The sequence below is a fragment of the Equus asinus genome, chromosome 5, assembly GCF_041296235.1.
Source record: "Equus asinus isolate D_3611 breed Donkey chromosome 5, EquAss-T2T_v2, whole genome shotgun sequence".
NCBI classification, from domain to species: domain Eukaryota; kingdom Metazoa; phylum Chordata; class Mammalia; order Perissodactyla; family Equidae; genus Equus; species Equus asinus.
Window position 1 is genome coordinate 38367244 of NC_091794.1, and position 12708 is coordinate 38379951.

General features: G+C 39.2%; 1 protein-coding gene across 10 annotated transcripts in view; it reads left to right on the forward strand.

Annotated features, from left to right (window-relative positions):
- Nucleotides 1-12708, forward strand: part of MCF2L2 (MCF.2 cell line derived transforming sequence-like 2) — a 230185-nt gene that overhangs the window by 62125 nt on the left and 155352 nt on the right. The gene's annotated exons all lie outside the window — the stretch shown is intronic.

Sequence of the window (12708 nt, forward strand, 5' to 3'; positions counted from 1 at the left end):
CTAACTGAATTAAAAAAGAAGAACAAACAAAGCCCAAAGTCAGCAGAAGGAGAGAAATAATAAAAATCAGAGCAGAAATAAATGCTATGGAAACAAAAAAGGCAGTAGAAAGGATCAATGAAACAAAGAGCTGGTTCTTCAAGAAGATAAATAAAATTGACAAACCCCTAGCCAGACTTACAAAGAAAAAAAGAGAGAAAGCTCAGATAAACAAAAGTAGAAATGAAAGAGGAGAAATAACAAAGGACAACACAGAAATACAACGGATTATAAGAGAACACTGTGAAAAACTATATGCTAACAAAATGGACAATCTAGAGGAAATGGATAAATTCTTAGACTCTTACAACCTCCCAAAGCTGAATCAAGAAGAAACAGAGAATCTGAATAGACCAATCACAAGGAAAGAGATTGAAACAGTAATCAAAAGCATCCCAAAGAATAAAAGCCCAAGACCAGACAGCTTCTCTGGGAAATTCTACCAAACTTTCAGAGAGGATTTAATACCTATCCTTCTCAAGTCATTCCAGAAAACTAGGGAAGATGGAACACTTCATAACACATTCTACGAGGCCAACATCACTCTGATATCAAAGCCCAACAAAGAAAATACAAAAAAAAAAGGAAAACTATAGGCCAATATCACTGGTAAACTTCGATGCAAAAATCCTCAACAAAATTTTGCCAACCTGAATACAGCCATATATCAAAAGGATTATACATCATGATCAAGTGGGATTTATACCAGGGACACAGGGATGGTTCAACATCCACAAATCAATCAATGTGATACATACACCACAATGTTGGGGAGGGCAATCCACTTTACTCTACCAGTTCAAATGCTAATCTCTTCTGGAAACATCTTCATAGGCACACCTAGAAATAATGTTTAACCAGATATCTGGACATCCATGATCCAGTCAAGTTGACACATGAAAATTAACTGTCATATTCCAGCTCTCTGCAAAGGCTTGTAGCAGGAGCTCAAGAAATAGCTCTGCTAGATATTGGTGTGTTTTTGTTTTTTTTTTTAAATCTGTTTACAAGTAATTTGAGGTTTGTAGCGTTCTCTGTCTTCTACTTATGCTCAAGACATGGGATTCGTGTAGCTCAGCTTTTATTCTTTTCGTTGATCTGTATAGTTTTTAGAGGATATGTAAATATTCCAATTTTGCTCAGTGACCCAGAAGTCCCTCTCTTTATCATTTGTGATAAACTTTTAATTTCAGATTACTAATTTTGTCAACAGCCATGTCTGTTCTTTTTTGTAAACTCATAAATTTTTAGATTTTGTCATTGTCTTAGTTCTACTCTAACAAAGTACCATAGACTGGGTGGCTTATAAACAACAGAAATTTATTTCTCACAGTTCGAGAGGCTGGAAGTCTGACATCAGGGTGCCGGTGTGGTCAGGTTCTAGTGCGAAACCTCTCCCAGGTGGCAGACTACCAACCTGTATCCTCGCATGGTGGGAAGAGGGTGAAAGAGCTCTGTGGAGTTTCTTTTATAAGAGCCCTAATCCCATTCCTGAGGGTTCCACCCTCATGACCTGATAACCTCCCCAAAGCCCCACTTCCTAATATCATTGCTTGGGGGTTAGGATTTCAATATAAGAATTTTGGGAGGACACAAACATTCAGGCCATCACAGGCATCACTCATTCTTTCACTGCTTCCTTTTCATAACAGGCTGTTTTTGTATTATGGATGCAGTATCCTTTCAAGAGTCTGAGATTACTAACTAGAAAATATATAAAAGTTCTTTTCTGTTTCTTTCATTATTTCTGTTTCCAGGCTGGTTGTTCTGTTTGTTCACCTCAATCTTTCTCTTTGATGCTTTGGTTTTATTCATTTCAGAAGGCCTTTGGTTACCTTTTCATATTTATGAATGAGGGTTATATTGTTAGTATGATTATCTGGCTTGTGTTTCCTTTGCATTTGGGTCAGTCTGTTTAACCAAAGTCCTTGCCCTTGAATGGGAGGAGAATGAGGCCGTCTGACTCTGCAACAGCGGGTAGATCCTGTAAACAGATTTCCCTTTAGTCTGCTAGACTAAGGAGTAGGCAGGACTTTATTTTTCACAGTAGAGGATTTTGCCCTGGAGGCATAGTTTTTTAGTTAATTTACTTCTAGAAAGACCTCCTTTCATAGTCCTCCTTTTGTAGTCTTCTCTTCTGAGGGCTGGAGTTTCTTCAAGGTCTGCTCTGCCTTCTCCCCAGCTTCAAAACTCATAGGCTCTCTCTAAGCCAATTTAATTTGTAAAGGAAGGCACTCTCACTCCTACAGATGGGGGGACAATTGCTACACCCAGCTGCTCTCTGTTCACAACTGCCTAAGCGACTCCAATGTTGGTCCATACACTGGACATCACCTGGAAGCTTGTTAGTTTTGGGGAGGAAGAAATTTCCTCTACCATTCTAGGTACTTCTGGCTGCCCTAAGAATAAAACTGACGTGTCACAGATTAACGTAAGAAAAATCCAATTTAATTTCATACGTATGAGGGTTCCACGAGAATATGGGGGGCTCAAGGACAAATTGGGCAGTTGAGGCTTATATGCCAACTCCAGCTAGGAAGAATAGGATAGTGGTTTGGGACTTCAAAGGGAGGAAGGCCATTCACATGGAGATGAAAAAGCAAGTGTTTGGTAAACAAATGTTTGCTGGGCTGTTCAGAGACAATGTGACACAGAGCAGACTCTGATCTCCACCACCGTACCTAGCCCATATTCTTTGTAGATCCCTCTGGTGATAGCTCCATTCTGGGAAAAGGCCCTTTATCTAAATTCTTTTAGGCAATTAAAGGGGAGTTAACAAGAAAACTTCCCAGAGTCTTCTGTTTTAAAAATAATCAGCCTAAATTAATCCCTCCCAAAGAGACAGATTTTGAGGTGGCAGATTTTGCTCCCCAACATGAGAAATGCAGAACCTGGGGCCTTATGCCAGGCTTCTTGAATCGGAATTGGTGTTTTAACGAGATCCTCGGGTGATTGATGAGGACATTCAAATTTGAGATGCATTATTGTATGTGACTCTGTAGTTAATTACTCTGCCTCTCCTGTTCTCTGTCCCCACCTGCTTCGAGACTGAGAGTGTTTTGGAGGGCCACTAAGGAGCCCTCGAGTGTTTTTTCCCCTCTGTTTTCAGCATCATTCGAATGAGGAATTCATTCATAGCCACAATCCCAAAAAGATCTGATCCTTTTCTAGTGACATTATCTATCTTTGCTTCCCCCAAAGGATCCCCTGGTTTTTTCCGTTTTTAAATATTTAATGTATATTCTAGAAATGAGCATCATTTAAAGAAAGTTGTGGTGGGGTGTTTTTGTGGAGGGGATGGGGTCCATAAGACCATCTAGAAGCATTTTATGCCGATACTTTAAACAACTGCATTTTATTTTATGTCTGTATGTACAATAAAAAAAAAAAACCCAGGAATGTAATTTATTCATATATTTACTCATTCGTGATGGGTTTTCAGGCTTACAGATACGTTATTGTTCATCATACCTGTTTCTCTTCCCATTAAGATAAATGGTCGGGGGAATGGAATTTGACACGTGGAAGCTATAAAGGAGGGACTATTTGAATTTAGGGCAAGGCCGCCTTATTCTATGAGCAGCCTGGCAGAGAATTACATTGGCTTAGAGGCAAGAGATCCCATTATTCAATGTGTCTACGGGAGCTGGATGGGCATCTTGCATGGATGTACAAGGGGATTCCTTCATTGTCAAGGGGCTGAACTAAGTCATTGACCTGTTCCTTTCTCCTATAAAGGGGAAGTATTGCCTATTCTGTGAATGAGTAGAGTTGATTCCTAAAGTTTTAAGCCTACTATAACTCTAGATTTTTTGCTCATAAAAAATCTAAGGGGTGGGGGGGCCTGCCCGGTGGCATAGTGGTTAAGTTTTCGCACTCTGCTTTGGTGGCCCAGGGTTCACAGGTTCGGATCCTTGGCTTGGACCTAGTACCGCTCGGCAAGCCACACTGTGGCGGCATCCCACATAAAATAGAGGAAGGTTGGCACAGATGTTAGCTCAGGGCCAATCTTCCTCACAAAACAAACAAACAAGCAAAACCCAAGAACATTTGGTTTTTTAAAAAATCTTTAAAATTTGTAAAGAAATTATAGAAAAATTTAAACATATGCAAATTCAGAAGACTCATATAATAAACATCTAAGTTTCTAAGACCCAACTTCAACAATTATCAATTCATGGACAATTGTGTTTCATTTGTAGCTCTACCCACATTCTCTCCTACCATTATCTTGAAGCAGATATTGTATCATTTCATCTGTAAATGTTTCAGTATGTATTTCTAGAAGACAGATTCTTGGCCAGCCCCGGTGGCCTGGTGCTCAAGTTCAGCGCACTCTGCTTCAGAGGCCTGGGTTCAGTTTCCAGGCATGAACCTACGCCACTCATCTGTCAGTGGCCATTCTGTGGTGGCAGCTCACATACAAAAAGAGGAAGATTAGCAACAAATCTTAGCTCAGGGTGAATCTTCCTCAGCAAAAAAAAAAAAAAAAAAAAAAAAGAGAGAGAGAGAGACTCCTTCTATAACATAATAATACCATTATCACATTGTGCAATATACCTTAATATCACCAAATAATGCAGTTTTTAAATTTCTCCAATTATCTTTTTTTATTTTATCTTTTTTTCTTTGTTTGTTTGAATCAGGATCCACAAAGGGGAGAGGGGTGCATTGCCATTGGTTGTTCTATAGATTCTCCGTCCTTCTCTCACCCAAGAACCATTGCTGTTCCTCAGAGCACTGTTCTTTGCTGGCTTTTCTGTGCAGCAGGAGCACATCTGGTTCTCCTCATTGGTTTGGGCAAGGAATTGCCATTATCATCAAGGAGAACACTGGAGTCACAGCCTTCAGTCCATTCTAAATAAAGACTTTAATTTTCCTACAGAAAAAATGGGAAGCAACTTTCCACTCTGGATGAAACATCAAAGAATATATCAAAAGGTAAGGTAAGGTGAGGTTTTAGGTTTGAGAAGAGAAGGAAGATATGAGGAAGATTCTGAAGTATTCAAGAGATTAAATTGTCCCCTATGTATTCCATCCTTAATTTGAGATTACCTTATAATGTCTTCCAAACTCTATAAAAATTATCAACTGAATTTGTAGGAATACCTCTGTGGTCTCTAGGGACTTGAAGTCACTTTATAGAATTAGAGAGTCATTGAATGTTAAAGTTGGAAGAAGTGTTTAAGATGAGCTTGTGCCAGCCCACCATTTTGCACATGAGGATGTCAAGACAATGCTGTAAGACTGGAAAACATTATGAAATCTTTACTTCTGAATTAGAAGAATTTTTTTTTTCTTTTGAGGAAGATTAGCCCTGAGCTAACTACTGCCAATCCTCCTCTTTTTGCTGAGGAAGACTGGCCCTGAGCTAACATCCATGCCCATCTTCCTCTACTTTATATGTGGGACACCAACCACAGCATGGCTTGCCAAGCGGTGCCATGTCCGCACCTGGGATCTGAACGGTGAACCCTGGGCCACTGAGAAGTGGAATGTGCAAACTTAACCGCTGCACTACCAGGCCGGCCCTGAAGAATATTTTTTTTAAAAAAACAAAAAGCATAGGCTAATCATTCTTACTTCTATACCAGGAACAACTTTGAGCACTATCATTCAGAAGGCAATTCCTAAGACTACTTAAGATCAAAGTGTAACAGTCAACAAACATAAATAGTCCTAAAAAGTAGTTTGATTTCCTCCAGTAAGAAGCCCCATAGGCAGTATGCCAGAGAAAGTTGTATTAGAGCTTGGAATTAGACATTTGAATTTGGGTTGCCAACTATCCCGGTTTTCCTGAGACCGCCCATGTTTTAGCACTGAAAGTGTTAGCGCCGAAAGAGAGTTCTTCTACCTGCCACAGGACAAGCCAACAGTCAAGAGGCAAGGTGGTAGGGGAGAAAGGGCATTTATTAAGCAATAAGCTGGCAAATCAGAAGATGAGGGGACTAACATCCAAAAGAGCCATCTTACAGAGCAAAGACAACAGGCCAGTTATATAGGGACTGGTCTCCGGGTAGGGCAGACATCTGATCTTAGTTCCTGATAGTCTTTGTTGTATTAGATATGCATCAGAGACCAGAGCAAGGCCCTATACCCTGATTTACTTTAACAATAATAAGAACAAAATCTTTAATATGTATAGTAAAGATTACTGTTTACGTGAGTGGCCCTAACAACACTCCTGTGCCCAGGAAACTACTCAGGCCTGGACAAACTGGGATGGTTGGTCACCCTATGTTTGACTCAGTTCTTATAGCAATCCAGCAAAATTTCAGTTAACCAAAATATTTTCTATACCTAGGTTACCGAAAAAGGTAAATCATAGGAAAGTATATTAGCATGAGAGCCTAAGTGAGAAAGTAAATGCCACATCCACCACAGAACTGCTGTGGTATTTTGTGGTCAGAACACATCTTACACTTACATATTTATATTTAGTCATATTCTAAATGACAGGTTTGACTCATCAAAAATTCAATTCTGTTTGTTATGGAAGAGTTACTAAGATTGGAAAATGTGGGAATATAGTGTTAAAATATCTTCCAGACCAAGAGAGTATGGATTTTGTGTCATGAGCATTGGTCTCAGAGTCTGACCACTTCAACTGAATCTTAACTCTGCACATAGTGTGTGACTTTGGGCAAGTAATTATTATTTTTTAAACATCTCTGAGGATTCGTTTCCTCATCTATAAAGTGGAAATATTATCACCAACCTGGTTGTGAGGATTTTATTAAATAACATTTATGCAGGTGTCTAGCACATCATAGGACCTTGAAAAGAACAATAGAGATCAAAAAGAACAATAGTGTTAAGAGAACGATAGAGATTAAAACAGCCAAGTGTTACTTAAAGAAATACATGGTTCAGAAACTCCATTTCCTGTGCATTTGGTTTAGTTGAGGTTTTGACCCTTCTGTTGAACCAGATAGAATGGACCCCCACCCCCAGTTGTTGATATTACTGCACATTGTTTAGAATATGTACTTTATGGGAAGTATATTCAAAATCATTGTTGTGATTCATTATCTCTTCTTCCTGAACTGTGGCCTGTACACAATTGTGTCAGGAGACACAGCCCTTTATGTATACAGGTATTTTCCCAGCAGGTCCCACTCTGTTTACCCAGATGCTCTGGTCTTGGAGCATGGATGGAGCTAACAAGAGCCTTGCTGTGAGGGGCATTTGCCCTCAGTGTGGCTGGGGAGGCCATATATGCTGGCAGCTGCTTATTTCGTAGATCAAAGAACAGCCTGTGTTTATGTACTATATGCTATATTCCTCTCCCGGCTCCACCTTGTTTAAGAGCCCCAGATGCTCCCTTAGAACATTCTCCACTGATTATTTGGTTTAAAGAAACAAGAAAAGAAAACACTAGTAACAGCAACATATGCAAAATAAAACTGCCGCAAGGTACAAGTATATCTGCTGTGAGAAAAAATTGAAGGGGAGCCATGGGATGGGGTTTTTAAAGGCATGAACATCAGTATCAGAGAGCTGAGACTGAAATCCAGTTTTGCTAGTGTGATATCAAGCAAGTTATTTTATTTCTATCAGCCTTTGTTTCTTTATCTGTAAAATGGAGATAACATCATCTTTCCTAAGATTGTGAGATAAAAAATAAATATGCCTGACAAACGATAGGAACTCAATACATAGTAGCTATTGTTATCTAAAATTATCATTGTTGTTATTAAAGTCCGTTTGCTTCTGCTGTACTACGGAACTGTTTTGCTCATTCTTGTATCCTCTTTGATCAGCCTCACGTGTATTGGGCACTCCATAAGTATGGATATTTGTTTTTAAATTTTATAATATTTTTCCTTTTTCACAATTTGAATTTACTTAATTGTTTGGGTTTTTAAACTGAGTTATAATTTACATATAGTAATGTATACAAATCTCAACTATATAGCTTGATGAACGTTTGTTTACCTGTTTATATACCATGTAACAACCACCCAGATCAGAGTAAAGAACATTTCTGCAAAGGTTCCCTTTTGCTTCTTTTCCATCAATATCTGCACCCCTACTCTCTCATTTCTTTACCTCCCTCCACCAAAGAAACCACCATTTTGACTTTTATCACTATTGATTAGAAAAATTGCAAAATACTTGCAATCTAAACAGCCACCTCTAAATAATCCATAGACTAAAGAAGAAATCACAAAGGAAATTAGAAAACATTTTTAGCTGAACAATAACAAAAACAATATATCAACATTTATGCGAAGTAGCTACAGCAGTGTTTAGGAGGAAATTGTAGATTTAAATACTTGTATTAAAAGAGAGAAAACGTTTTAAATCAATCATCTAACATTCCACCTTAAGAAGTTAAAAAAAGAGAATGGCAATTAAACCTGAAGGAAATTATAAACAAAAAAAAGAGAAATGAATCAGAAAATGGAAGAATAATTGAGTTGCAATTTAATTCCTCAGTGATCAGAAATACACCCTGTATGATTGCAGTTCTTTAAAATTTGTTGAGATTTACTCTATGGCCTAGGGTAATGGACTGTTTTGATAAATGTCCCATGTGCATTTGAAAGGAATGTGTGTTCTGCAGTTCTTGGATGTTGAATCTTCCAAGTCAGGTCTGTATCCTTAGTGATTTTTTGGCTGCTTGTTCTATCAGTTACTAGGAGAGAAGTGTTAAAATCTCTAACTTTGATTGAGGATTTATCTATTTTTCTTTTAGTTCTGTCACTTTTTGATTAATGTATTTTGAAGCAATGTTACTGCATACGTACACGTTTAGGATAGTTATGTCTTCCTGATAAACTGACCCTCTTGTCTTTATAAATCATTTATCTCTGGCAATGCTCCTTGTCTTGAACACTACTTTTTCTAGTATTAATATAGCCACACTGGCTTTCTTATGATTAGTGATTGGATGGTATATGCTTTACTGTCCTTTTTCTTTCAATCTATCTCTGTCCTTATGGTTAAAGTGTAATCACTGTCTCTTGTAATCAGTGTTTTCACTCTGACACTATTTTCCTTTTAAGTGGAGTAGTGTAGGGGTGGCTTTGTGGCCAAGTGGTTAAGTTCATGCACTCTGCTGCGGCAGCCCAGGGTTTTGCCAGTTCGAATCCTGGGTGCTGACATGGTACTGCTCATCAGGCCATGCTGAGGTGGCATCCCACATGCCACAACTAGAAGGACCCACAACTCAAAATACACAACTATATACTGGGGGGCTTTGGGGAGAAAAAAGGAAAAATAAAATCTTTAAAAGAAAAGACAAGAATCTTGTATGTAAGATAGTCCATTTTCTGATGGCCTCTTATTTCCTTAGTCTAAACTGATTCAGTCCCTTTCCTCCTCCCCTCCTAAGTTATTTTTCTCATGTCTTATTTCAACTTGTGTTATGACTTTGTGGTTAAAGTGTCAAGATTGTCTTGGTTTCTGGTGTTGTCTTTCCCTTTAGCCTAATGCTGTAGTTGAATGTTTGCTATCCCATTCTGATTCTGTCTACCTATTTGTCTCCTTACTTTGTGTTTTGTGACCCCTTTTGCCCTTTTTTTCTTTTTTCGGGTATGAGGGCCTTCTTGGGGATTTATTGTAGTGGGGGGGGTCTCATGGCTACGAAGTGCCTTAGCTTTTGTTTGTCTAGGAAAGATTTAACTTCTCCTTCATATCTGAAGGATATTTTTGTTGTATACAATATTCTTGGCTGAAGATTTTTATGTTTTAAAATTTTGAATATGTCATTCCATTCTCTCCTAGCTTGTAAGGTTTCTGCAGAGAAATCTGCTGAAAATCTGATAGGAGTTCCTTTGTAGGTTATTTTCTTCTGCCTTGCTGCCCTTAGTATTCTTTCTTTGTCATTCATTTTTGCCAGTTTTACTACTATATGCCTTGCAGTAGGTCTTTTTACATTAACAAATCTAGGAGATCTGGAAGTTTCCTCCACACATATTTCCCTCTCATTCCCTAGATTCTCTGATATTATTTCTTTGAATGTGCTTTCTTCTCCATTCTCTTTCTCTTTACCTTCTTGAATACCTATAATTCTTATGTTACATTTCTTCATTGAGTCAGATATTTCTCAGAGACTTTCTTCATTTCTTTTTAGTCTTAGTTCTCTCTCGTCCTCTGTCTGGAGCATTTCAACATGTCTATCTTCGATTATGCTAATTCATTCCTCTATGATGTCCACACAAGCATTCAGGGAATCCATATTTTGTTTTATCTCTTCCATTGTGTCTTTCATCTCTAATATTTCTGATTGATTCTTCTTAATAGTTTCAATCTCTTTTGTGAAGTAACTCCTGAACTCATTGAATTCTCTATAATCTCTTTTACCTAATTGAGTTTTTTGATGATAGCTATTTTGATTTAATTGTTTAGTTTACATATTTCTGTGTCCTCAGGATTGAGTTCTGGGTGCTTGTTGTTTTCTCTCTAGTCTGGAGATTTGATGAATTGCTTCATGGTAGAAGGACGGGTCTTTCCCATTCTGATATTATTTGGTTGTAGTTACAGCCTATCGCTACTGGGTGGGGGTTGAAAGCCACATGTTTTGAGCCCTCTGCCTTCAGCCAAGATGGCGCCATCTGGGTTGGGGGGTGGCGCTTTCTCCTGCGTGCAGTCCCAGGTTTCCTGATCAGCTCTCGCTATCTGGTCTCCTGGAGTCTTGGCTTGATCAGGCCACACCACGCAAAAGCTTTCGCCCTGTTAGAGGGCTTCCCTCTAGGCTGCTAGGGCCTTAGGGAGTCCTTGGTGATCCCACAGATATGCGACCCCTCTCCCACTCCTTCCCTCTCAGAGCCTCCCATGGCAGTGACTGCAGTCTTTAGGAGAGGGAGCAAAATTCTCTCTTACCATGTTCCAGCTCCTCCGAGGGGGGCTCCAGCCTCTCCAACCTCCGTCATGTGGCTGCGTGTCTCTGCAAGGTTTTTGTGCTTTTAGGATATTTTCTTTTGGAATATGGTTGCTCCGTTTTGTTGTATGTTGGAGGGGAGAGAGTCCTGGGCAAGTTCACTCTGCCATGATGCTGATGTCACTCCTCTTTGCATTTCTATTAATTTTTAACTTTATGCTGGATATCATAGATGATATTTTGTAGAGGCTTATCTACTTACAAACAGTATTAAGTTTTGATCTGACAGGCAGTTAAATTACTGGTAGAGTGCCTTGCTCTTTTTGAGGCCTGGTTTTAGATTTTCTTAGGGCAAGTCCATTTCCATTTTGTCCTTCATCCTAGAGTGTAGCCTTAATCCTATAACAAGTCCTATGGTGTTTCATTTATCCTAGAGCATGGCCTTTCCACCTAAGTATAGAGTTTCACCTGAATGCCCAGGGTATTCATCAAAGTCTGTCTATTCTGGCTGGGCCAAAACACCAGTTGTCTCTCCCCAGAATGAGGCAAGCTTCATAATTTCTCATTAGTTATCACATGTGTAGCCACTTGGAGTAGGTCAGCCTCTTGGAGTCTCACCCAAAATTGTGGGGCCCAGGAGTTAGCTAAGCCTTAAAAGGGAATTTCCATGAGGACTGTCTGAGGCTTCCCTTCTTGACAGCCACTCCGCTCAAATCCTGGCCACTTTTGCATTTATAATCTCCAATCTCTTCCTCTTCTACCCAGTCAGGTCACCCCTCCTTGCACTGTGGCCTGGTCTGGAAAATGTCCCCAGTGAGAGACCCTGGGTCATTGTGGAACTAGGATAATGGGTTGGCCCAGTATTGCTTACTTCACATCAGCTACTTATGCTTTCATGAAAAGTTTTCTTAGAACTTGTCTTATTCACTTACAGACACTTTTTATGGTAAAGCTCACCTTTTACCTAATATTAAAGAATTATTCAAGTTTACTATAAGCCAACTACTTTTTATGTACTTGTTCTCCTTTAATCTCCATGAAAAGCGCATAAGAAATCATCATAATAATACTTATACAGTGTTACCAAGTGCCAGCACTTTTCTGAGGAATTTATACATCTGTACCATACATACTCACTTAATCCTCACACCAACCCCGTAGATATGTACTAGTTTTAAAAAATTTTATTTATTTATTTATTTTTTGAGGAAGATTGGCCCTGAGCTAACAACCATGCCTATCTTCCTCTACTTTGTTTGTGGGACACCTGCCACAGCGTGGTTTGCTAAGTGGTGCATTCCTCTTCCTGGGGTCTGAACCAGTGAATCCTGGGGCCACTGAAGCAGAGCGCAGGAACTGAACCACTGCACCACCAGGCAGGCCCTCACTGTGTACTATTATTGTTCCTACTTTACAGATGAGGAGTCTCAGAAACTATAGAGGCTGAGTAAATTTTGCCCTAAAATACACAATATATAAATGGTAGAGTACAGGTTTCAAACCTAGGCAGACTGGCTTCAGAATTTGTGCTTTTAGCCACTTCGCTATTGGTGGTATTGTTCTCATTTTACAGATAAGGAAACTGAGCTCTAGAGAGTTAGGTGGTCTCCCCAGTATCTCAGTGCCGGAAAGTGGCAGCACTATTTGAACTAGATTCCAAAGCCTTTGCTCTTTCCTTTATACCATTCCTCCCAAAGAGAGAGAGAAAAAAATATTTTCCCTTTTAGGGCGTTAGTTTAAAAGAATTTGGGGAGAATTTTGTGGGGACTTAAAGGGAACTTAACAGCTTCCTTTTGTTCTTAATGAAGATGGTATCTTCTTGTGCATATGGTTTGTTGGCT